The sequence below is a fragment of the Ursus arctos genome, unplaced genomic scaffold (assembly GCF_023065955.2).
Source record: "Ursus arctos isolate Adak ecotype North America unplaced genomic scaffold, UrsArc2.0 scaffold_3, whole genome shotgun sequence".
Classification (NCBI taxonomy): Eukaryota; Metazoa; Chordata; class Mammalia; order Carnivora; family Ursidae; genus Ursus; species Ursus arctos.
The window spans coordinates 14,998,122-15,024,205 of NW_026622985.1; the positions used below are offsets into that span (position 1 = coordinate 14,998,122).

A 26,084-nucleotide genomic window follows, 5' to 3' on the forward strand; every position below is an offset into this window, starting at 1 on the left:
GAGAGATGGTATTTCAGAACTGAGGCCAACAAAGGCAGTTAAAGGAGGAATGCATGTCAGGGTGTCCTAGGGGTCAGAAAAAAGAATTTGTTCTAGGGGAGGAGCTATGAGCAAGAGGATCCAGCCAGCTGACATAGAAGACTGCCCAGCAGGAGGGAACTGGAACTGATAGATTCCTGCCCTTCCAGAGGTTTAACTAGGAAGGCTATTGTTCTGTAGTGTGGAGAACAGACATCATTCACCCTAACTGGCTGACATAATTTATTAAGTTGAATCAAGTACAGAAGAGAGAACGTCTTTATGATAGGCCAGATTCCATGAGTGGGAATTCCTTTGAGTAAAATAGGGAGAGAATACGCCCAGTGTTAAAGATTTTCCAGAGACTGCTTCCATTTCACTTTCCACCCCTCCCAAAATCACTCGCCAAAGAAATACTTTGCTGGACACTGAAGTGGCCACAGCTGTGGTCCTAAGAAAACATCAGGATATAAAATGAATCATGCTCTCTTTTAGTTAACTTTTTTTTTTTTTTTTGGAGTGTGCAGGCAGGATAAAGGACAGGTGCTATTAAGATAATAAACATCATTAAAGTGTTTGGAAGTGCTGCCCAGTTTCCATGAACAAAAGCTTTCCAAAGAACCATAATTATTTGTAAGGTCAATGAACTAAAATTTTCCCCGTATAAGTATTAAGAAAAAGGTCATTAATGCTTTAGGGGACTGTAATGAGTCTGGAAGAAGTTGACTTGATCCTCCCCTTGTGCCATTCTCTATCAGATCGCCCTGTGATCCTCCTCAACCACCAGACTCCTGGATGGCTGGAGTTGAGCCAGTGACTGACTCCCTGACCAGCCACGCAGGGCTTTCAGTTACCCTCCACCCAACCTGGTAGACTCTTCCGCAATTTACATAGTCTCATCCTTACATGAGGACCATCACCACCCCCCACTAAAAAAAAAGCCCAATGGCAGTCCTCTGTGCTAGCTGTGAGGAGGAAGAGGTAACTATGTTTTTTTATTTTATAGGTGTTGGAAAAAATCTGCAGGTGTCCCAAAGCACCTAGGAATGCAAGTATGGAGAGAAGGTCCTTCAATCATAACAGAATTTCAGTTTTACTCCTGTAAAAAAAGAGAGAGGACAGGTCCACAGATGCTGCAGGTATTTGGACCCCCATCTTGTCCCTGCAGTTGGGGTTGTCTTCTAATCTAAAGGGCTAACTTTGATGACCTTTTTGTCATAGATGGCATCTCTCAGGAACCTGATCATAAATTGCAATGTCTTGAAATTGTGTCATATCCGGGACATGTGTGTGTATGTGTGTGTATAATATTTTCTTATTTAAATCACACCAACTTATAATGTAGGTGTTATTTTCATTGAACAAATGTTGATAAAATGAGACTTACTGATTTTCTCAAAGCCACCAATTTAAGCTTGCCTGACCACGAACTCTTCCAGGCAATGAGAATTCAGGTTCCTTCAGGAAAACTCCCTATCTTTAGCTCATCAACTTTCAGTTACCAATCATGCTATTCTTTGAACCTTTCCTTATAAGATCCTAAAAATCTGCTCCTAAGCATATCCTGAGCTTTCCACCCACAACAACTCTTACTTCCCATTTCGGCCCGTCTAATGTGGGAAGTCATAGACATTCCTTCAGGAAAAGAAATACCTGGCTGCAAATAATTCCCTTCAATTGATTTGTAGATAGCTCCTTTAACATAACCCATGTTTTAAAGTTACATATTTCAAATTAGACCCAGTGCTCAGACGGTACTCTTTTTTTCTTTGTTCTCAATAACAGTTCATATAAACTAATATTAAATAACTGTGCTATCCTTTAAAAATTTACTTTCATGTATGAATACAAATAATAGACAAATTTATCAAACAGGTTTCTTCTGTAAGAAATTCATTATGAAGGAATTTAATGATAAAAGAAACTCATCAGTGAGTTTGTACATTTCATGAAGTAAGAGTGACATAATCCAAATGCATATTGTTAAGTTAAATATTATTTCCGCCACAAGAGAAATACTCACCTCCCTTATCCTGATGTTAAGCTCTGGACTTGGCTTCCACAGCTGCCCTTGGCTCTGCAGTCTTCAACTCACCACCCTCAGGGTTCCAAACACACACCCTACCTCACAACCCCATGTGGAGTTACCGCCTCTGCGCCCACACAGCTGAGCTCCATGGGGTGTTTTAGGAATCACAGAATTCTCACATCTTGTTCTGAGAACTGAGATTTATGATCCCAATAAAGATTTCAACAGTAAGATGAGGGTAAATTGCTCAGAGGAACTTAGTTTAAAATGTTGCCCTGAAATTCCCTACTCACCATCCCATCTATCATGGGGCAAAATAAAAGCACATATGAGCCAATAATACAAGGTCTAACAGGGTGAAAATGTTTTGGAATTAATAACAATATCTTCCTAACAATGTGTTATCTCCAAAATGCCTTTTTAGAACAATGATCTTGATTTGAAATTTTAAAAAATAACAGCCAAAGCTGTTAACATGTACTGAGTGAATAAGGATGTTCTGAAAGCAGACATCAAGAACCTCAACTTCTAAGAGACACTTACTTTTAACTCTTTTAACAAGCAAACTTTAAAATATTTCTGCTGTAAGAGATGTTGGGCTAGTTCCCGATGGAGCCTCACACAGCCTTCCACTATAACACTCCTTCAGACCCAGACCGGGATGAGTGGCCCTGAAAAATCAAAGATGGCAGCCAACCTGGTGTCAAAACCCTGCAAAGATTTAAATCATTAGACCCACCAAACTCGACTAAGAACCATAATAGGTGTCTCAGGCCTAAAAATGGAGTAAATCCTAAGGCCTGTAAAAGGGGGAAAGATATTTTGTCTTGTTCCTCATTTCCACAGAAAATCGGACTGCTCTTCATCTGTTGCATGGGTAGTGCTTTCCAAGACAAGTGCTTTTCTAGAATGGTGTCTCCATGCTCCTTCTGATTCCCCACTCACCTCTCATAAATCACAAGCACCTGTCTTGTATATTGTATGTCCTGCTTTTCACCCTTCCATACAGCTTTAAAAGGCTAATTATGGAAGTAATATATGCCTATTCGGGAATCAGAAAACTGCAAAAAAAAAAAAAAAATCACCAGAGATACCCAACATCAAGAGTTTAGCAAAGTGTACCATTGGTATGAATTTTCACCTAACCCTTCAGTGGCCTTGGTGCTGCCCGTCGGTTCCAGCCCCTTCACAGAGGATGATTTCACACTCTCTTCTTTCCCCAAATCTCTGTATCCCCTCTCTGCTTTCTACTCTCAGTTGAAGACTTTGAGTCTTATACAGAAACAATCAAAATGGATTTTTCTCCAAAATGCAGCAGGCACAGGCATCTGTCCCATGCAGTTTGCCTTCCACCTGATCCTAGGACAAACCCTTCATTTTGCAATGGATCCCATTCCCCTCTCCTCCTCAAGGACTTTGCTCCTGTAATTATTTCCACTCCTGCCTCATCACTTCTCCTCTTCTTTAGCAGATCATTGCCAAGGGAAAATATATGGCATGCCTCCATTTTAGAAAAGCCTTGACTTGACCCCATATCTATCAGGCTCTTGTTCATTTTGAAGCTTTCCCCCTCACAGGGAAGGTGCTTGCCAGAGTTGTCTACGCTCAGTGTTTGTTCTTACTCTCTTCTCTTTTTCTTTCTCCAACGCAGTTCACCCAGAGCAACAATCACACCCAAGTTGCTAAATCCAGTGATCACTGTTCAGGCCAAAAATAACTTGACCTTGCAGCAGCTTTTGAGACTGTCGATCATTCTGTTCATCTCCATACAACTTCTTTACTTGGCTTTTACGAAACCACTAACATACTTGTTTGGTTTTCAGTCTAATTCATTGGCTTTTGACCTTGCCGAATGCTCATGTTCCCAACCAGGACCTGCCACATAATTTGCAGGGTGCAATACAAAATGGAAATGCTGGGCTCTTGTTTAAAAATTATGAAGAATTTCAAGACAGTGAGAGCAGAGCATTAAACTAAGGACAGGGCCCTTTTAAGGATAATGTCCTGTGTGACTACACAGTTTGTGTGCCCATAAAGCTGGCCCCATTTCCATCCTCACAACGTTTCAGTGCCCATGGCTCAGGGCTCATCTATTTACACTTGTTCTCTAAAACATCTTATCCAATCCAATTGGCTTTAGATGCCACATACGGCAACAAATACCATTTTATCTTCATCTCTAACCTCTCCATTCAACTGCCAATTCAAATATTCAGCTGCATATTCTCCAAGTCTGTTTGATATGTTAAATGCATCTCAACTTAACATGTCTGAAGTAGAACTTTCTTTTCTGACCCAAATGCTTCCCACGGTCTTACCCCTTCCAGTAAATATCAACTCCGTTTTTCCAGTTGTTCAAGCCAAAATCATAGCCATCCTCAACCTCACAATTTCTCTCCAATCTACCAGCAAATCCTATAAGCTCTGCCTTTAACATATTTTCCAAATCTGACCCACTCAGGACCTCCAACCACTTGTAACCCTGGTGCAACTCTCCATCATGACTCATCGATTCTAGGAGTGACTTAGGTCTCTGGATTTCCATCTCGGTCTTTGACAGTCTATTCATCCTTCTAAAATTCAGATCATAGTTTATCACTCCCAAATGGCAAATTTGAAAGTTTTGAAATGCTTCCCATCTCAACCATAATTTTTTCTGAAAGATTTTATCCATTTATTTATTTGAGAGAGAGAAAGAGAAAGTGAAGGGAGGAACAGAGGGAGAGGGACAAGCGGACTCTGCACTGAGCACAGAGCCTGACATGGGGCTCAATCTCAATGACCCTGAGATCATGGCCTGAGCCAAAATCAAGAGTCAGATGCTCAACTGACTGAGCCACTCAGGTGCCCCCGCAACCATAATTTTTTTAAGTCTCTACAATAGCCTAAGTGATTCTGTGCAGCTTTCTTCAACCTTATCTCCTGTCACACCCCCTCATCACTTCACTCAGCTACAATAACTTTCTTATTATTCCTCAAACTTTCTTTCACACTTATGGTTTTCCGCACTCTGAAATACTCTTCACTCAGTTTTTTTTTTTTTTAAAGATTTTATTTATTTATTCGACAGAGATAGAGACAGCCAGCGAGAGAGGGAACACAAGCAGGGGGAGTGGGAGAGGAAGAAGCAGGCCCATAGCGGAGGAGCCTGATGTGGGGCTCGATCCCATAACGCTGGGATCACGCCCTGAGCCGAAGGCAGACGCTTAACCGCTGTGCCACCCAGGCGCCCCACTTCACTCAGTTATTTTAATGACTTCCTCTCTCAATTCAGTGAGACTTCGACTTAAATAGGACCTCTGTAGAAAGCCTTCTGTAATGAGCATAAACTTTGTATGTCTCCTCAGATGCCCTTATTTCCTTTGTTCTGGAGATGCTACCTATCTCCTGGACCATGCCACACCACTGCCATATTTTTTGACCCCAGAGCTGATAATAAATTGTGAATGTTCCATCAGTTCCTCATCTCCACTCATATTTATATTCAGATGAAGTGCTACTCTACAGGGCCTGGGCTCTGCTTTCTTGGCCAGCCACATAGGGACTCAATGATATATCCCTAAAGAGCAGGGGAGTTAGCTTTTCATGACCAGTGGAAAATAGGAGACAGCAGGAGTCAAGGGAAAAAATGGAAGAGAGTAGATCTAGATATATGAAGATTTAGATATAAGGATACATGAAGATTAATTAGTACACCGTCTATCTTCTTACTGCTTATTCTTTTTATTGCAGTCTGGTATTTATTATATATATGTACATATGGATGGATGGATGCCCTTTCATGGCAGAGATTCCCTCTTTTATGTTTGTTGTGATATCACCAGTGAGTGACCAGTGAGCTGGTAGGGGGAAGAAAATTTCAAAGGAAGAAGACTGGCCCTGCTAGACCCCTTTACCTGGGAAATAAGCAGGGCTACTTATTTATTTAGGAAAATAAAAAGACTTGATGATTTTCAGAGAACAAAAGTTATTCCTTATTATGTGAATACATTGAAAACAGTAGTTTGAGAGACACTAACTTGGTTTTTTCCTCTTTTTTGTCAACTACAAACTGATCTTTCCTGAAAATGAAACTCATATGAGCCATTGAGCAAATTACTTCTAAAACAAGCTGGTGTCATCATCAATGCTATGTTGATAGTATGTACCTTTGATATAATGTTGTGAGAATGGCAGTTTAATGCAGTCTTCCCAAAATTCCAAACCCCCAGTCTAACTAGGAGGAAAACATTAGACAATCCCAACTTCAGGGACATTCTATAAAACAACTGGCCAGTACTCCTCAAAAATATCAAGGACAAGGAAACTCTGAGAAACTGTCAGCTTTGAGGAGCATAAGGAGACAGGATCACTAAATATAATGTGGTATCCTAGATGGAATCTAGAACAGAAGAAAAATATTAGGTAAAAACTAAGGAAATCTGACTGGACTATGGGTTTTAGTTAGTAATAATGTATCAGGAATAGCTCATTATGTGTGACAAATGTTCCATAGTAATTTAAGACATTAACAAGAGAGGAAACTAGGTGCTTATTATATGAGAATTCTCTTATCTATTTTTTTTTTTTTGCCACCTCTCTGTAAATCTAAAACCATTCTAAAGGAAAAGGTTTATTTAAAACAAAGTATGAGGCTATGGAGCAAGATAATAGGTGCAAGAAACTTTCACTAGACCTTTTTAATTAAGAAGTAACAAGTGAAAAGTGAGATGTATTTTAATGATATTAGAGTGTTCCAAGGACTCTAATGGCAGAAAAGTGGCTGGACCTCAGGAATTTGTAACAGAGCCCTTAAAACCTCTATCTCCCATCCTACCTCAGTCTGCACTCCCTGAAATATTAAAGAAGAAAATGTATGTATAAAACCAGATTAATCTCCAAGACAGTAGGGTTTTTTTCCTAAAAACTAAATCTGGATTTATGCATACTTTCTCTTTTCTAAGAAAATGGAGATAGTGGCAGAGTGATTCTAAGAACAGAAAAATCAATCTCAGAGTTTCTCCCAAAATTCTGTATAAAAGAATAAAGATAGAAAGCATGAAAGAAAAATGAATGAAGGAAGGAATATATACATACATAGATACATAAAACAAGTCAGTGGAAATGCATAAGCTTCTAAGTCAATAACATTAATTCCTTACATGTTTTATAGAAACTTAAATTCCATACACATGCAAAGTTATATGTTTATGATAACTATTTTTTTACTTATTACATAAAATTATATTTATTACAGAAAGTTTAGAAAACAGCTATCAAAAATATGAGTCAAAACAGAAATAACCACTGTAAACATTTTGGTATATAATGTTTCTGAATCATCTAGCCGGAGCAATTAGGCAAGAAAAAAATAAATAAAAGGCATCCAAATCAGAAAGGGGGGCACCTGGGTGGCACAGTCGTTAAGCGTCTGCCTTCGGCTCAGGGCGTGATCCCGGCGTTAAGGGATTCAGCCCCACATCAGGCTCCTCCGCTAGGAGCCTGCTTCTTTCTCTCCCACTCCCCTTGCTTGTGGTCCCTATCTCACTGACTATCTCTCTCAGTCAAATTAATAAATAAAATCTTAAAAAAAAAATCAGAAAGGAACAACTAAAATTGTCTCTGGTTGCAGATGACTTGATCTTATATGTAGAAAATCTTAGACTCCACCAAAACAACTATTAGAACTAATAAATTTAATAAAGTTGCAGGATTCAAAATCAATATATAAAAATCAGTTGCATTTTTATACATTATCAATGAAGTATCTGGTTAAGAAATAAAACAATTTCATTCACAATAGTACCAAAAACAATAAAACACTTAGGAATAAATTTAACCAAGGAGATGAAAGATCTGTACACTGAAAACTACAAGACTTGTAGTAGAAATTGAAGAAGACAGAAACAAATGGAAAGATATACCACATTCATGGATCAGAAGAATCAATATTGTAAATATACACAAACTATTCAAAGCCATCTAGATTCCATGCAATTCTTACCAAACTTCCAAAGGCATTTTTTCACAGAAATAGGGAAAACAACCCTAAAATGTGTAGGGAACTACAAAAGCCCCTGAAAAGTCAAAACAATCCTGAGAAAGAAGAAAGAAGCTGAAGGCAATACACTTTTAGATTTTAAACTGTATTACAAAGCATATAATTATATGCATTATAGTAATCAAGACAGTATGGTATAGACATAAAAACAGACACATAGATCTATGGAACAGAAAAGATAGCCCAGAAATAAACCCGTGCATATACGGCCAATTGATTTACAACCAAGAGGCCATAAATATACCATGGGGAAAGGACAGCCTCTTCAATGAAATGTTGAGAAAACTGGATGTTCACATGCAAGAAAATGAAATTGGACTGCTATCTTATACCACTCACAAAAATTAACTTGAAATGAATTAAATACTTAAATGTAAAAACTGAAACTATAAAGTTCCTTAGAAGAAAATATAAGGAAAAACTCTTTGACATTGGTCTTGGCAATGATTTTTGGATATGACACCAAAAGCACAACGACAAAAGCAAAAATGAAAAGTGGGACTATATCGAACTAAAAGGCTCTGTACAGCAAAGGAAACTAACAACAAAATGAAAAGACAACTTACGGAATGGGAGAAAATATTTGCAAACCATATATCTGACAAGGGATTAATATCCAAAATATATAGGGAATTCATACAACTCAACAGCAATAATAATAATAGTCCAATTTAAAATGGGCAAGGGATCTGAATAGGGTTTTCCAAAGAAGACATACAAATTGCCAACACATATATAAAAAGGTGCTCAACATCACTCATCATCAGGTAAATGCAAATCAAAACTGTAATGAGGTATCATCTCACATCTTTAGAATGCCTGTTATCAAAAAGACGAGATAACAAATGTAGTGAAGATGTGGAGAAAAAGGAACCCTTGTGCATTGTTGGTGAGAATGTAAATTGGTAGAGCCACTATAGAAAGCAGTATGGAGGTTCTTCAAAAAATGAAAAATAGAACTACATGTGATCTCACAATCCCATAATGGGTATATATTGAAGGAAACAAATCTGTATCTCAAAGAGATAGCTGTACTCCCATGTTTATTGCAGCATTTCTTCATAACAGCCAAGACATAACTGCCAACAACCTAAATGTACATCAAAAGATGAATGGGTAAAGATGATGTCTCACACACACACACACACACACACACACACACACACAGAGGAATATTATTCAGCCATAAAAAATAAAGAAATTCTACCACTTGTGACAGGGATGAATTTTGAGGACATCATGCCATGTAAAATAAGTCAAACGGAGAAAAATACTATGCGATCTCACTTACACTTGGAATCTAAAAAAGCCAAACTCATAGAAAGAAGAGTTGATTGGCAATTTCCAAGGGCTGGGGGTAGAGGAAAGGGGGAGATTTTGGTCAAGGGCTACAAATTTCCAGTTATAAGATGAGTGAGTTCAGTGGATCTAATGTACAATATGGTGAGTATAGTTAACCATACTGTGTTATACACTTGAAAGTTTGCAAGAGAGTAGATCTTACACATTCTTACCATATATACACACAGAAAAGATAACTATGTGAAGTAATGGATGTGTTAACACCTTATTGTGGTAATAATTTCTCAATATATGTATATTAAATCATCATGTTGCATACATTGTTATATGTCCGTTATATCTCAATAAAGCTGGGGAGGAGGGAAAGAGAAGAAATGTGAACCAAAACAAAAATAACCCCTGTACACATTTTGATTTATAATGTCCCAGATGTTTTCTACTCATTCATATAAGTAAATGTATTTAGATATAATTACATAAAATTGTACTCATTACTGTTTAATAACCTGCTTGGTTGATAAAATAATTTTTGTGTATTTTTTAAGATAACTATGTTGTTGTTTCTTTTAAACAATTAGTATAACAACATATCTTAATGAATTTTGTAATATTGAACTATATAATTCAAAAGAGAAAAAAAACAAAATTTTACTTGGTCATGGGACATTAGTATTTTAATTTGAGGCTGGATTGATTTGCTAGTATTTTACTTATAATTGAGATTAATTTGTATATTTCTTTTTAAAATTTTTTTACTTAAGTGTAGTTGACCCACAATGTTACATTAGTTTCAGGTGTACAACATAGTGATTCAACAAGTTTATACATTATGCTCTGCTCACCACAAGTGCAGCTACCAGCTGTCACCATAAAATGCTGTTACAATATCATTGACCATATTCCCTATTCTGCACCTTTTATTCCCATGACTCATTCATTCCATAACTGGAAACCTGTATCTCCCACTCCCCTTCGTCCCTTTTCCCATCCCTCCACCCCCCTGCCTCTGACAACCATCAGTTTGTTCTCTGTATTTATAGGTCTGATTCTGCTTTTTGTTTATTCATTTTTTTTCTGATTCCACATATGAATGAAATTATATGGTATTTGTCTCTCTCAATCTGACATATTTCATTTAGCATAATACCCTCTAAGTCCATCCATGTTGTCACAAATGGCACTATCTCATCCTTTTTATGGCTACATAATATTCCACTGTAGCTTTCTTTCTGTGAGATATTTGTCAGGTTTTAGTATCAGAACTATGCTAACTTTAAAAAATGTTAGGATAGTTTACATGTTTTTTTGTACTCTAGAACAAATCAAATGATTTGTGGTTAAAGGCCTTTTTGCCCCTCATTTTCAATCCATCAAGCACTTCTGCTTTTGTTAAAATAAAATAAAAAGAAATTATTAGAAAAGTGAAATAAAAAAACAATCAAAATACAAAATCTAAATCTAAATCTATTATTAGATTTAACAGACATAAAATTACTGTCAAATCACTCTAAAAGTTTCTGAACGCTGACTCTCAATTGCTGTATTTATCCTGGACCAGCAACACATAGCTCATGCCTGCTGCCTGTCCACGGACCCCACTTGGACTAGCCCTGATTGAAGAAGGGGTCTAACATTTTAATGATGTGTGTCTATCAGCCAAAAAAGAAAAATGATGTTAGACTATTACTGCAATATATGTATTTTCACTTATCTATAAGTTATATCTATAACTTATATTATTAATCATGTTCTAAAGGCTTAGATTTTAAATGTCCTATATCCTGATGATCTCATCCTTTCATTAGTTAACACACAAGGTACAATGTACACTTGGAAATAAGATTTGTTGTCCATACTGTGTGTAGGCTCCTAGTTACCAGTAACATTTTTTATCATTTAACATTATTTGGGCTGATGTTTTTCATATCTGATTAGATCATCTTTGTTTTTGTCTTATGATTGATGAAGTCTTTTCTTTTAACTATAAAGCAGGAAAAATATTATCTTATTAGGAGTGTTCTCCTCCCTCTGTGGCTTCTATTCAGGAATGTAATCATGCCACTTGTCAATTGTGTAGAGACTCATTTACTGACCACTATATAATGTAACGAGCACAATTGCAGTGCAGTAGTAAGGGCCAATGTGACAGTTGAGGGGACCAGATGACACGCATATTTTTCTCCAAGGACCTTTCTCTGCTGGGCCATGTGTGTAGTTTGGCCACCTGACCTACAAACTCAGAGAAGGTACCAGGTCAATCAGTAAAACAAGTACTATAAAATATTTCTTTGATTAGGAAAAATACATATGGAAGTGATTATTTTTGTCCTCACCCTATTGGATTTTTCATTCTTGGTTCATATTAAAGACCAAGACCATAGCTTTAAATAGGTTTCTCAAAGAATAACATGAGTCTCCAAGCATCTGTTTGTTTAAAATTCAGATTCTTGGTTCCTGTCCTGTAACTAACTACTGCATCACAGTTTCAAAGAGAAGATGAGGGTAGGGAAACACAGGAGTCTATATGTTTACTAAACTCCCCCAAGTGATTTTTGTACCTAGACATTTTGAAAACCAATGCTTCAGAGCATTTTTTTTAATTATAGGAATTATATATGATCCTTGAAGTCATCACACATAAAACTTGGCATCTTTATTTTGAGACAGTTTAGTACTTTGACCTCCTCTTCAATTTTTTTCTATGATTATTAGCCTATTCTACTTTGTGTTTTTTCTTGAGTCAATTTTGGGAAATTTCTTTTGCTGGAATATTATATATTTTAGCTAGATTTTAAAACAATTATTTTAATTAAATTATATTTTGAAAAAAAATAATTAATATGTTTTCTTTTCAGTACTTGCCTGATCCAGTATGTCCCTATATAGGGACCCAACCTGTCAGAGACACCCTTAGGTTTAAGGGGAATAGGAAGAGGGGAGTTTAAGGAGAGTTTTGTTTCAACATAAAGAAAAACAGTGAATTTCTTTGACGATGATAGTTTTGAAAGCTCTTGATTTTTAAGGACCAAGCTTTATAAGGGAATAATTTTTGAAAACACAAACACAAAGACTTAAAAGATCAAGTTATAAAATTAGCTTATAACTAATAAATTAGGACTGCACTTTTCCAGGGAGTAGATAGGAAAATTGAGAACCTGACAAAGATGGAGGTCATGGTGACCTTCTAAACAACCTGGAGAGATCACAGAAGAGCAAAGATCATATTTAGAAAGAACTCAGTCTCTACTGGAAGAAAGACCATTATGGCCAGTTCAAGAACAGGTAATGGAGCCAAGCCAATGCTGAGAGCCATCCATCACCATTCAACAGAGCACTGCATGTCGTCCTGCCTGGGAGCGTGGCTAATATGAAGATCTTTCCCTGAAAGCTGTTTGCACCTCACTCTCTGACCCATGTATCTCCTAATAGGAGTGTCACCCATGGATATCCTGAGATTTTATTCAGCTTATTGTAACTCTACTGCATTTCTTCTTAATAGTCTAGAACTTTCTAAGTCTCCTTAAATGAAGGTCGAACCCTGGGCATCAGAATGAACTGTGGTGGTGTATGAGGAACCAGCACCTGAACTTGGGTGATACTGGGTGGGAAAAATAGCTCAAAACATAATTTCAAGCCAAGATGGGGGAACAACCCACTCCTGTTACATTAGTATGAACATTAATAGAACATGCTTAGGAGAGGCTTCAACTTTCCTTATTTGGAGAATTACAACCACCACTTAACTGATCTCACTGAAACTATTCTATCCTCCCATCTTTTTTCTACATAACTTAAAACAACCATCTTCCAAAAAATCGAATGTTGTGATGTTACTACTCTGGAAATTTTTATCACCCTGCTGTTACATACTAGGAAAGGTCAAACTTTGTAGTATTAACTACACTGTCTTTCAAAACCCAGCCCCAGCTCAGTTTTTCAGCATCATCATGTCTTGGCCCATGATTAAACCTATATTTGAGCTGTTCCAAACCTGAGCTTTTTCATACTGTTGAATTTTTGCCTACTGGTCCTTCCTTCTTGATTGTCACAAACTCTCTTCTCTGCAAGCTCCATCTTCCCATCGCCACTTCAAATGTCATCCCAACCTTCCTCCACTGACACTAGGAAAGTTATTTACTCTCTCTTCTGTATTCAGACTCATTTAAAAGCATCTTATCAGATTCTTTTCTAATGATATACTTAAATGTTTCCATCTCTACTGGACTAAGGGCACCCTGAGAGTGTTGAGTTCCACTTGCTCATCCTTCTATCTCTGGCTCCAAACACAGAGGAGGCGCCCTATAAACGTTTGTTGAATGATTTAGTCCAAAATGAGTGACACAGCTGGCTAATAAAGCTAAAATGCCCTTTGCCTACATAACAGTCTACATTCACTTTTTTTGTTCTGATCCAGCTGTTTTTTGGACTTAGAAGTTCATTTTATTTATTCATTGTACATCATTTCTTTAGATTTAGCCAATCATTCCACTCTGACATGACGGTTTTCTTTTATCTTCTTTTTAAATTTTCAAGTCTATTATCCAAGGAATACGCTGCCCCTTCCAGCTACATCATCAGCAACATTTATTATCGTGCCATCAATTTTTTTATCCCAGTGATAAATAACAATTCTGGACAGGGCCTTTCACATAACATTTATCTTATCCTCCCTAGGATTATAGTTATTTTCTTCTCTTGTTTTGTTAACTGGAATGTGACCTCCTCAAGACACACATTGTGGCTCACTCACATTTTTACATTCCCTTAACTTTCTTGAGATTAATAATACTATGAAATGTCCTAATGTCCCCTGATGGCAGTTGTAGGAAGCTGGTTCTGTAATCAGATGACGTAGAATGAGATCACGGCTCTCCACTGAGGGACAGACTTGCGCAAGTTTCTGAAACCCTCCCACCCATGTTGATAATATTTTCTCATACACAAAATGTGGATAATATTAGTACCTATATTATAGAATTGTCTTGAGAGAATAAAACAGATAATGTATGTAGAATGCTTAATGCTATCCTTAACACATAGTAAATACTTAATATTTATTAGGGATTATTGTTATTATAGGTGTTAGTTGAATAAAATAAAGACAGGAGATATCAATGTCATTAAATATGCTAATATGCTCACCAGTTTGCAACTGATGCTATGACAAAGTGCCACAGTCTGGGTGGCTTAAACAACAGAAATTTTATTTTTTTACAATTTTGGAGGCTAGATGTCCAAAATCAAGGTGTCAGCAGGTTGGTTTCATCCTGAGGCCTCTCTCCTTGGCTTATAGATGGCCACCTTCTCACTGTCTTAACATACTCTTCCTTCTGTGTGTCTGTGTCCTAATCTCCTCTTCTTCTAAGGACACTGGTCATATTATTGATTAGGGCCCACTTCAATGAACTCATTTAACCTTAATTACTTCTTTAAAGACCCTATCTTGAAATACAGTCACATCCGGAGGTACCGGGAATTAGGACTTCAACATGTGAATTTTGAGGGGACACAATTCAGTCCCTCACAATCAGCAATAGACATCACACACATTATAAGTAACGTCTAAGTAGCTTTGGCAGACTGTATGACCATTAACAACTTCCCTCACGCTTCTAAGAGCATATGTCCCTGTCCTCAGCAATCTCACTGGAAGCTCCAGGAAGACAGATAAGCATTCATGCTCCCCAGCCATTGGCTCGGCCATGTGACTTGATTTGGTCAGTGGTAGGTGAGTGTGGGGGGCATACCCCACTCTCAAGCAGAAGTCTGAAGAGGCACTGATTGTTTTCACCACTCTCTTGCTCCTTTCTGTTTGCCACAAGGTTAGTATGTCTCGGATAAGGACTGTTTTTTCAGCCTAATCCCCCAATGAAGAGACCGACAAGCAGAGCTGCCAAAATGATGAGCAGCTGCTCATATGTAAATGCAGGAGACAAGTCAATGTTTTTTTGTCTAAATCACTGGGATTTAGGGATTGTTTATTACTGCACAAAAAGGTGCCTAGTGTGATAACCCACAACAGTGATTTTTTTTAAAAAAAGCAAATGCATAGATATGCTTATTACTTTTTCTTGCAAAAGGCCCAGAAACCCAATGTACCAGCTATGAGGTCATTCTGATAAAGCTAAACTGCAAAACAGGAGCAGAGCATCAACAATTTCATGAAGACCCAGGGCCCGTTGGAGAAGCTATTTTTCCCATTTATGTCGAAGAACACGCTGGCCTCCCTCACAGTTCAATCTTCTCTCTTGAATAAAAAGAAATTGACCCCTGCTGCATTTGCAGCCCTGCCTCTCCCTGTCCCAGAGAGAAATCCTCTTCTGTTCTTAGAGAATTATAGTGGATGTCGAAAATTAGAACTGTCTGCCCTCACTTGGCAAACACAAGGACTCCTTAAACCAGTACAACTTCACCCAAACCAGTATTAGTTCTACCAAAACACATGCTAGGTTCACAATGTAATTCAATAACCATACTTCAACATCCTGCCATTTCCCAGTTGCTGGCGAAGGGGACTATTGAGCTAGACCCTAAGGAGTCAGCAGGATTGGGACTGCTGGAGAAAGAGAAGGACATTTAAGGCAGATGGTACAGTTTAAACAACAGCATAAAGTATATTCCAGGAAGATGCGCTGTTGATGGTTGTTGTAGCAAAGGGTGCAGGAGTGGCTGCAAATGGTATTGAAAACATAGCCAGAGGGCCATCCCTGACAGCCAGTGTTGCTGGTTCCAAGCCTGAGCACAACTCAAAAAACAGCGGGCAAAACTTTCAGTGTTATGGAACACAAATTTATGTCTTCATATCTGATTTTTTAAAATATGTCTCTTTAATAAATATGTAATATCACATAGCAGTTAAAAACACAAGCTTTTTACGTAGACAGCCTGGCTTCATAGCACAGCTGTGCCATGAGTGTGCCCTCACGAATTTGAGTCCATGAATTTACCTGTATAAGCCTCGGGTTCCTCTTCTGCATAACAGAATGGGATAGTAGTATGCTTTCCTTCTAGAATGACGGTCACTGAATATAATGATGCCCGTAGACTTTAGGCACAATATCTGAGTCAAAGTCAAAGCTCCAGAAATAGTACTTGCTGCTGACATTACTGCTGCACTGTTGCTGAGAAATGAAAATTTAGTAATTTGCTTCTGTGAGACTCGGCCATCTGTATCCCTTGGTTTCCAACATCCTAATACTGCTTCATCTCGGTCCTAACATGTGTAAGACAAAGCTAAAGAGAGAGCCCCACGCATGAAACATGACAGTCAGCGACAGATGTGGCTTGAGCAGAGAGGGGCCCCAACCGTGCTTCTCAGTTCATGGCTCAGCACAAACAGGGCTAAGCTCAAACTGTTCCAATGGGCCTCACTTTGGCTGTGACACCAGACACAAATCCAGGGCAGGGAACAGAAAGCACGTAGCAACAGCTCTTCAGGAAACTACCTGGGAAACCATTCCTCTCGGTCACTGTCAAGGCTTCAGGGCAGCTTGAACTGAAAACTGCTTCCATATTAGAAGGTCACATTTTCTCCATGAGAATGTTACTTTCCTTTTCTTTACTGAATCACTGGCTTCATTACTTTGGGGCTTATGAGCTGAAATTTCTGCCTTCCTTGAATTAAACCCTGTGGTTAGATCGTGGTTCTTTTGTACTTACGCTGATTGGTAGTTTTGAAGAAAGGAAGGGGAAAGGAGGAAAAGAAAATGATGAGGATAAAACCACCAGTTGGCTTTTTCCTCCTTAAATATTTTCTAGTTTAGTTTTAGATAAAACAGTATTTGATCAATGGGTCTTTAAAGCAATATTACTGCACTGTGAGAACTTTGAGGGAGTGTTGTCATGGAAACGGGAAGTAGCGCCATCCAGAATCATTTCTCCTCTTTCCCACAAAAAGTAAAAAACATATGTGCACAGGCCTCAAATGGACAGCAAATATTGATTTTTGTTTCTAGGCGCTCCCTCATACTTTTTTCCTGAGATTTTAACCAGAAAGGCTGCTTCTGTTATTAATCAAACGATCTTTGTAGGATAGACTGAGCTGCTTTATGATACAGTATATCATCCTGAATATAATAGCTGTTTCTCATTACTGATGGATTGAGTGTTCTCCTTAAATGTCACATTTTTTATCTGGTGATACTGATTATTCTACATAATTTTTTTTCAAGATTTTTTTTAAAGAGGGGAAGGGAGAGAGAAAATCTCAAGCAGACTCTGTGCTGAGTGCAGAGCCCGACACAGGGACTCGATCTCACGACCCTGAGATCATAACCTGAGCTGAAATCAAGAGTCGGACGCTCAACCGACTGAGCCACCCAGATGCCCCAGGAATAATGTTTAATCAAAAGAATTACTCAGATCAACTCTTTCTCTCTCTCCTGCCTGTGTCCCTTATTTTCTTCTCTCTTTCTGCCTTTCTTACATCCATTTGTTTATTCAGTTATTCAATCTACATTTATTATCACTTCAAGGAGCTAAAGAGATAAAGAGGGGGGTAGACTTGGAAATAATCATAATTCAGAAAGCCCCTCAATCATAATGGTCAAATTTCTCAGAACACTCCAGGGAGAAAAATTTTAAGAAACTTAAACACTGAAAGGCATAAACCAGGTGATTGGATGAAGTCACACATAATTCTATTAAAGTTTGCATAGTTTAATTACTTACAATGACCACGATAAAACGTCCATTGCTTTTCCTCCTTCCAGTCTCCAAGCTCATGGCTCCCTCCAACTGGATTCCACTGAGTTTCCAGGGACACAGAGTTGCTTGAATGTTGATGTGGAGGATTTTTAAAAAATGATCTTAATAACTGCTCGATTTGGTTTTGCTTTGTCAGGCAAAGGAATTCATATACTCCCCTGCCCAAATTTTAGGCTCCTGGATGACCTTGAAGTTTTGACAGCTGGGGCATTTTCTTTTTTGTCCCTGAAGCCCAGAATATGTGAGACTTCTGTGCAGAGAGCATCTCAGCGTCGGTCAGGGGCGTCCCCAGGCTGTGCGTTTGTCCCCATGCTGCTCCTTGCCCTGCCGCTCAGAAGGAGATACGGAGTGACTTTAATATGCTTCTTCTGGAGAGATGTGAGTACTCTGACCGGAGTAGATCTCTTTTAAAAAAAGGCAAAAACACCTGCAGAGCAGGATGAAAGAGCGCTGCCATTCAGTAGATCTCCGTTTACACCCACATGGGTGTCCGACTCCTCTAGGAACAAGAAGGACTCTGTGTTTACGGTCTGTCAAAGACAACTATCATCTTAGTCGCGGGCTCTTCGAGAAACAGCTGTCTTAATTTAGCAAAATACCTTGACAGGCCACTTGGGACAGCAGCTGAGATCGTCACTGAGAGCATTGGTTAGGAGAGAAAGGAAGTAAAAGAGAGAGCTCAACTGCTCTCAATTAGAAAAGGACAGGGATCGGGATCCGGGAGAGGAGAAACAGAAAGAGAGACGGACGGTTGCTGAAGGAGATGGCCAAGCGTCAAGGGGCAGTTTCCAAGAGACTCTTAGTTTTCACGTTCAATCTTAGGCTGTATTCTATGCTATCTGTAAATTTCTTCTATCTGCCTAAAATTGCGGTAAAGACCTGGAATAATTTGTTTGTGGAAATGATGGGAAAAGTTGGCTCCATCTTCATGAGCGCCAAAATACGGATAAGCAGGAATAACAGCAAGCGAGGGGCAGAGAATGATTCAGCGGAGTCTGGAAGTCGTGGCTGGAGGTGACTACGAGAACGGAACACTTCTGGGAATTCACAGTGCACAGGGAATGGAGGCAAATGCTGGGCATGGAGGGAAAAAAAAAACAAAAAACAGAACTAGAGCCACATACATTGGGATTTCCCAACACAGGAACTCACTGTTGGGGAGTAATCATGAATGGAGGTTTGCAAAAAAACCTTTTGGAATTCCCAACGACAGAATGGTTGAGCTGAGTAAAAGGGAATTCACCCTTCATACTGGCAAACGAGCATTTGCCCAATATATTCCATTAATGATGGCTAAAGGAGATTGTTCTTGCTAGATGAACTTCCCTTCGAATTCCTTACCATTCCTGCTACGGGGCAGGTGCAGTTTATTTAAGGAGGCTATTGTTGGAAGAGCCGCGGGCCTGTCCAAGACCTTCCCTGTGTGGTTCTCTCTGAGCTCTCTCCTGCCTTTAAGGGCTTCAGCATTGGAGCATGTGGGGTATCAGCCAGGCAGGTAAGTAGGAGAATTATGCTTTCAGGTAGGACCTAAGTCAGTCCAGTATGGCCAAAGAGTGGCCCAGGAGGCAAACCCTTAATTAGTACTAGGTTACAGCCAGTAAAAAACAAGTCCAAGGGTCAAAGAGTATGAACTGAGCCAAATCAGGAGGAAAACTTGACTGGAAATCTGGAGGGACTGCACAACGTGGGAGAGATTCCAGACGTGGAACAGAGGTGATTGTCTCCGTTAAAGCGCCGGATCCCTAGCTTGCCTGTACTTGCTCTCGGCCATGTGGTTTGGGTTTCTGGCTGAGTTGATGCAACTTAAATGTATAGGTTCAGGACAAAGTGTCTTGAGGAAAGAGCCCAGAGAACCCGATGGTGTGGCTGAATCCTCAGGGGAGGGACAGAAACCAATATGACTCAAGCCTTCTTGCTAATTCACCAAATCCATGACCTAGGCTTTGTGGTGCAGTTGAAAGCATATCCACTACAAAAGAAAGAGACATGATTGATTCCCAACTCATCTGACAAGTTACTAGTTTTTTATTTCAAGAGACCCGTTTTATAGTTCTGAGCCTGTAAACATTAAGATAAAAAATACCTGCCTTTCTAGACTATTTATGAGGATCAAAGAAAGTGTACTGTGGAAGGGGATTGTGCAATATTTAGTAAATACTAGTTTGAATCTTCTCCTGCCTCCCTGCTTTCTTCCCTCTCTCTCTGCCTTTCTTCCCCACTTCCCCGTTTCTCTTCCACAGTAGGGACCCTAGGGACACCACTCCCCGAGCATCAGACCCACCAAGACTGCCTATTCAGTCTTCGTTTCCAGTGCTCACGTAGACCTTGCCACAGTGACCTTCAAGTGCGTCCGTCTGCTGGCTTCCTCCCACACCAGCTCGGTGAGGGTGATGCTCCATGCCCACAGGGACGTAAGCAGAGGGTGATTGTAACCCTGAGTCAGGGTCCCTCAGGAAAGATGAGCAGAAACCTCAGCAAACTCAAAGCATGTGTTTTATATGTCAGGAGAGAGCACAAGGGAAAACCACCTATCCACTCTTTCCACTGCAGACCGGGGAGGCCTTGCTGAGAGCACCCCACAGTCGCTTCTCAGGCTTCCCTAAAGGTAACTCATTCTCCTTTGCCTTGTGGCAAATTCATGTTAATAGTCCAAACGATGTGGATTTGGTAACATCCTCTAGAAAGAAATTAAAAGTGACAGGGGGCTAAGAGTACAGCTTAATATACAGGTTGAGTAAGATGGAGAAGACTTTCTATGGTTTCCTCCTTCTCCCAGGATAAGTTCCCAGATTCCTCACTATGCCCAAATGCCTTTCAGCCTCGTCCCACACTGTTCTCTCATTTTCCTACCTTCAGCTCTCTGTTCCAGCCTTTCCAGGCTTTCATTTAATTCCTCTAATGTACCATGTCCCATTGTACCACAGGGCCTTTGTACATGCTGTTCCTCTGCCTGGAGTACTCTTCCTCTGAAGTGCACTTTCCTTGGTCTTTACAATCTCAGATGAAGCATCATTTCCTCCATGAAGCCTTCCCTGACCGATCCAGGCCAAGTCAAATTCCTTAATTTGCTGTAATAAAATCATATTTCTTTCTACCCTAGAATTAATCTCAATTTATAACTATACATTCATTTGTGTTATTTGATAAAAATATTTCACCCACTGGATTGTAAACTTTTTGAGTGTGAGACTCAAGGAATTCTTAGCACAGCCTTCAGGATTTTAACCAAACAGCAGTTGTTGCCAATCATAATCAAGTCTGGTGTGGAAAGAGACTTTGTGTATTCTCTGCCCATAAATATATGGCTAAGTAACCCCCCCCCAAATCACCATGGTGTTTCTCCACGATTTGGTACACAAGATACACCTGGCACACGTCAGGCCTGTGAACTTGGTGGTTAGGTTGATACAAGATAAGCCATGAAGCAGATTTTCTAGCCACTAGTTCTTAATCTCTAGAAGGGCTCCGGATTCCTTTAAGAACCGAGTTAAAGCTGTGGATATTGCTAGAGGTTGAATTGTGTCTCCTCCAAAAAGATATATTGGAGTCGTAACCCCCAGTGCCTGTGAATGTGATTATATTTGGAAATAGGTTCTTTGCAGATGATCGAGTTTAAGATGAGGCCATTATTCCGGACCCTAATATAACTAATGTCTATATATAAAGGGGAAATCTGGACCGAGAGACACATACAGAGGGAAACAATGTGAAGACACAGCAAGAGCACCAACTATAAGTCAAGGAACACAAGAGGACACCAGAATCTGGAAGAGAGCCTTGGAACAGGTTCTCCCTCATAGGCCTTAGTAGGAACCAATCCTGCTCACACCTTGATTTTGGACTTCTAGCCCCCAGAACTATGAGGCAATACATTTCTGTTGTTTAAGTCACCGAGTTGGTGGTACTCAGGAAACTGATGCAGATCCCCCGTATTACACAACTTTGCATGTAGTTTCAGGGTGTTCACAGACCCAGTAAAGCCCAGGTTAGTCATTCCTGCACACATGCTGTAACATTCCTGCACCTGAACCCTTCGGGATAGGAACAAAGAAGGAAGACAGAGTGGAACATCAGCATCAGGGACTGTTTGCTACAGGTTTGGCCTTAGCTGGACACTTGGCATCTGCTTCTCCATTGAATCCTCATAACCCCTTGGAGAAGTAGATGTTAGCATCCTCATTTCAGACAGGAGGAAATTGAGACCCCGAGGGACTGAACATCATGCATAAATTCACACATCTAGAGAGTGGCTGTGCTGGGAATATGGCCCGAATTTGTTTTATCCTGAAACCAATGCTTTTTCCATTCTCACCCTGCCTCTGAGCATGAGTGATATGTGAGATCCGAAGCACATGATGTGTGGTTTCCGGGGTTATGAGGTTACAGAGAGACCAGGGTTATACATGTGTCAGTGGCTTCGAGGGAAACAGGAGAACAGCTTTAAAAAAAAAAAAGTTAAAGAAAGGCCATCCCTTTTGACTGCTTTTCTTTCATTGTTTGCCATTACAACTTCTTTTGAACTAAGGATTTTGGTATCGTAGGATTTTTGCTCTTGCTCGGCAAAGATAGAGATAACAAAGGATTAATTAAGTCATACTGATGACAATTATCAATAGGAATTTTAGGATTTTTAGAGATGGGACAGTAGTATGGGTGAGACAGCAAATCAAGTCAATCTCTCATACATCAAAGAACTTACTGATCACCCGCTCAATATCTAGCTCCATGTTCTGTGGACAAAGTCTGGCCACATCAAGCCTTAAATCTAGAGGGGGACACCAAGTGACATCAGTCAATACAATAAAGTAAAATGTTGTGTTACAAGCAAAAAAGAGTGTACTACATAGCAAATAGTGGGGGTAAATACACACTTCTAGTCGGGTAGAAAACTGGATCTAAGTTTACTCCAAATTCTGAGTAGTGATTACCCTGACCCCAGGAGATGAAAGTGAAAGGTGGTTCCAGGCAGAAGAAACATGTGCAAATGTCCTGAGGCAACAGAGAATGTAATACATTTGAAGACCTGAACACAATTCATCACATCCTGAGTGTGGAATGGGAAGAGCAAAAACGTAGTATGGGAGGAATGTTTAGGAGGAATGTCTAGGAGATAGATCCTGAAGGTCCCTGATGGTAGCTGTGTGATGGAGCTGTCTCTGGTTTTCTCCAGAAACGGGGAGCTATGGGAAGCCATGACAGATTGGCAACAGAGGAGAGAGTACTGGAGAGAGGGCTGCTGGCTGTGGAAATCCAGCAAGTCAGTTAATCCAAGTCTCAGTTGCTTCATCACAAAAGATAATAAGGCCCATTGTGGAGACTAAATGATTACTTCCATGCAATACTCAGAGTAGTGCCCCACGCAGCATCAGCTCTTACTGCAGTAATACAGGCCAGACCTGGTGTAGGCCTGTGTTACTGGTGCCCGACCCGCAACCCCCCTGGATCATACACAAGTTTCCAACAGGTGTGTCCTATTGATCAGAGAGCGAGGCTTTTCCTTCTACCATGCTCACAGACAAGGTCTGGGTCTGTCAAAGGTAAGCTGTCCACAGGCAATGCGTCAGGGAGGAACAGCAGGCAGAGGCCAGGGGATGAGGCCTTCAATGGTGAGCCAAGGGCCAGTGGTCCAGGGAGGCCCACACTCTGTGTCGGCTTGGAGCTCACCAAGGCTTATCTCATCTGAGATTGTGGGATGGCGGAAACTCACCGTGTGAATGCATCTGAATCTTTATGGCATAATTCTTTATTTTGCCGCTTCTTAAAAAGCTTAAAAGGTTTTTGGTTTTGCTTCATTGAGGCCTGAGGGAGGTAATGCTTAAAATCATCACCCTGCCTCACCTGCCATAGAAAAATTCCAGAAAATTCAGTTTGGTTGAGGGCTTCCCTCTTGTCTCCTTCAGGTGCAATTTTAGAGACTCAGTCAAAATATGTGTGGGTAAGAGTGACAGCTTTTCCAGACGTGCAGTGTCGTGGGCCCTGAGAGTTAAGGTCACATGTATACTGTTCTCGTCTCCAGAACCAGGCTTCTGAGGATGGGAATAGAATGCAGAGCTGTATGGGAACCAGAGAAAGCAAATTCTCCTTGTTGTGAAGATTTTTCATTAAAGACAGAATTTCATGTGTGCTGAGTACCCGCTGTGCTCATGGTACCATTAGAGTTGTTTGCCCATACATTACCTTTTACTTTGTTAAACTGGTCAAGTATTAATTAGGATTCTCATTTCCACAGCTATGGAAAATGTTGCCCAGAGAGGTCTATAGATTGAACCAGAATTTCACATGGGTGGTTTGACTTAAAAGCCTATCGGTTCCCTGTCCCTCACTGTTGTTCAACTTCATTGCTTTAGGCCAGAAGCTGGTGAGAGCCTGACCTCTATGAATCCCAGCTGTATCACTTCCTGGCTCTGTGGCCTTGAACTAGCCCCATGCTCTTGCTGTGCTTCCAATTCCTTAACTGTAAAACAGATAATAAAAACATCCATCTAATAGGACTGTTATGAGTTAAATGAATTAGTACTTGTAAAATACTCAGGACAGTGCCTAGTGATTAGTAAGAGCTATAAATAAGTTAGCCACTACTATTATTATAACTAGAAAGAGTAGCAAAGTCTCAGCTTCATCAAGGCAAAATAAGGTATTGTCCAAGGTCTCTGGGATAAAAGCAAATACATCAATATAAATAAATAAATACATTTTTGAAAAAAGACAAAGAACATTCAATACCCAACCACAAAATCTCATTCCAAGAAATCATCTTCCCTTAAAAGAAAAAAAAAAAAAAAAAGAACCCTCCAAGGCAGATACATGAGAACTGTTGGTTTTTAAAAATTGTTTTCCAGTAAAAGCTAATTCTATTATTTATGTCTCTCACACCCCTCCCGTTTCCCCACAACTTCATTAAGGACAGGGATGAACTGAATAATACCATCTCTGTCCCATGATTATCTACCATTATTATTGGCATCCTGAAGCAGAGCACATCCAGAGAATTTTAAAGGAGCTTTACAGTCATTAAAATCTTCAACCTCAAAGTTTATTCAGCTTATCCTCAGCTACAACTGGGATAATGGAAAGATGGGGATTCAGCGACATTCCTTGATGGGGCGAAGCACTAAATCCTAAATTGTAGCTGTGGTTATGGGCCCAGAACCTTCTACAGGCTCTTTCTTCTCAGAGTTTGCTGTTTTATGAATTTAGTTCAATTAGCAAATCTATATTGATCTTTTACTTGTGCAAAGAACTACAGAGAATTTAAGAAATGTTTAAAACGGGGACTGCACTTGAGGAAAATGATGTCTAGCAGGGAATCCATGAACTGGGCTCACGTTAAAAGTAATAAGTAACTGGGGGTGGCTCAGTTGGTCGAGCATCCAACTCTTGGTTTGGGCTCAGGTCGTGATCTTGGGGTCGTGAGGTTGAACCCCATGTGGGGCTCCACGCTCAGAGTGGGTGTCTGCTTGAGAGTCTCTCCCTCTCCCTTTGCCCCTCACCCTGCTTGCACCTGTTCTCTCTCTCTCTCAAATAAATAAATGAATATTTTAAAAAGTAGTAAGTAACTGTCAGAGTCTGGCTGGGAGATTAGGCTGAAAATATTTGGTATTATTACCGAAATGTCCCTCAGACATTGGCTGAAATATGATTGAAAGCATTCCATCATAATTTTATTTTTTTAATTGAGATATAATTGACATGTAACATTGCATTCATTTCAGATGTACAACTTAATGATTGCAAAGTGGTCACCACAATAAGTCTAGTTAACATCCATTGCCATACATAGTTAGATTTTTTTTCTTGTGAGAACTTCTGAAATTTACTGTTAGCAACTTTCAAATATACAATGCAGTATTATTAACTACAGTCACCATGCTGCACATTATATCCCATGACTTATCTATTTTATAATTGGTAGTCTGTATATTTTGACCCCTTTGCATGTTTCACCCCTCCAGCCTGCACCTCTGAAAACCATAAATCTGTTCTCTGTAT

The 26,084-nt window shown here is 39.7% G+C and overlaps 1 long non-coding RNA gene across 2 annotated transcripts in view; it reads left to right on the plus strand.

The window, feature by feature from the left end:
- The window catches only part of LOC130542111 (uncharacterized), a 163,016-nt gene that overhangs the window by 125,681 nt on the left and 11,251 nt on the right, over positions 1 to 26,084 (plus strand). For both annotated transcript variants that reach the window (XR_008956426.1, XR_008956427.1), the window contains exon 7: positions 1,025 to 1,157. This is a non-coding gene — a long non-coding RNA (uncharacterized LOC130542111). The remainder of the gene's footprint in view (positions 1 to 1,024; positions 1,158 to 26,084) is intronic.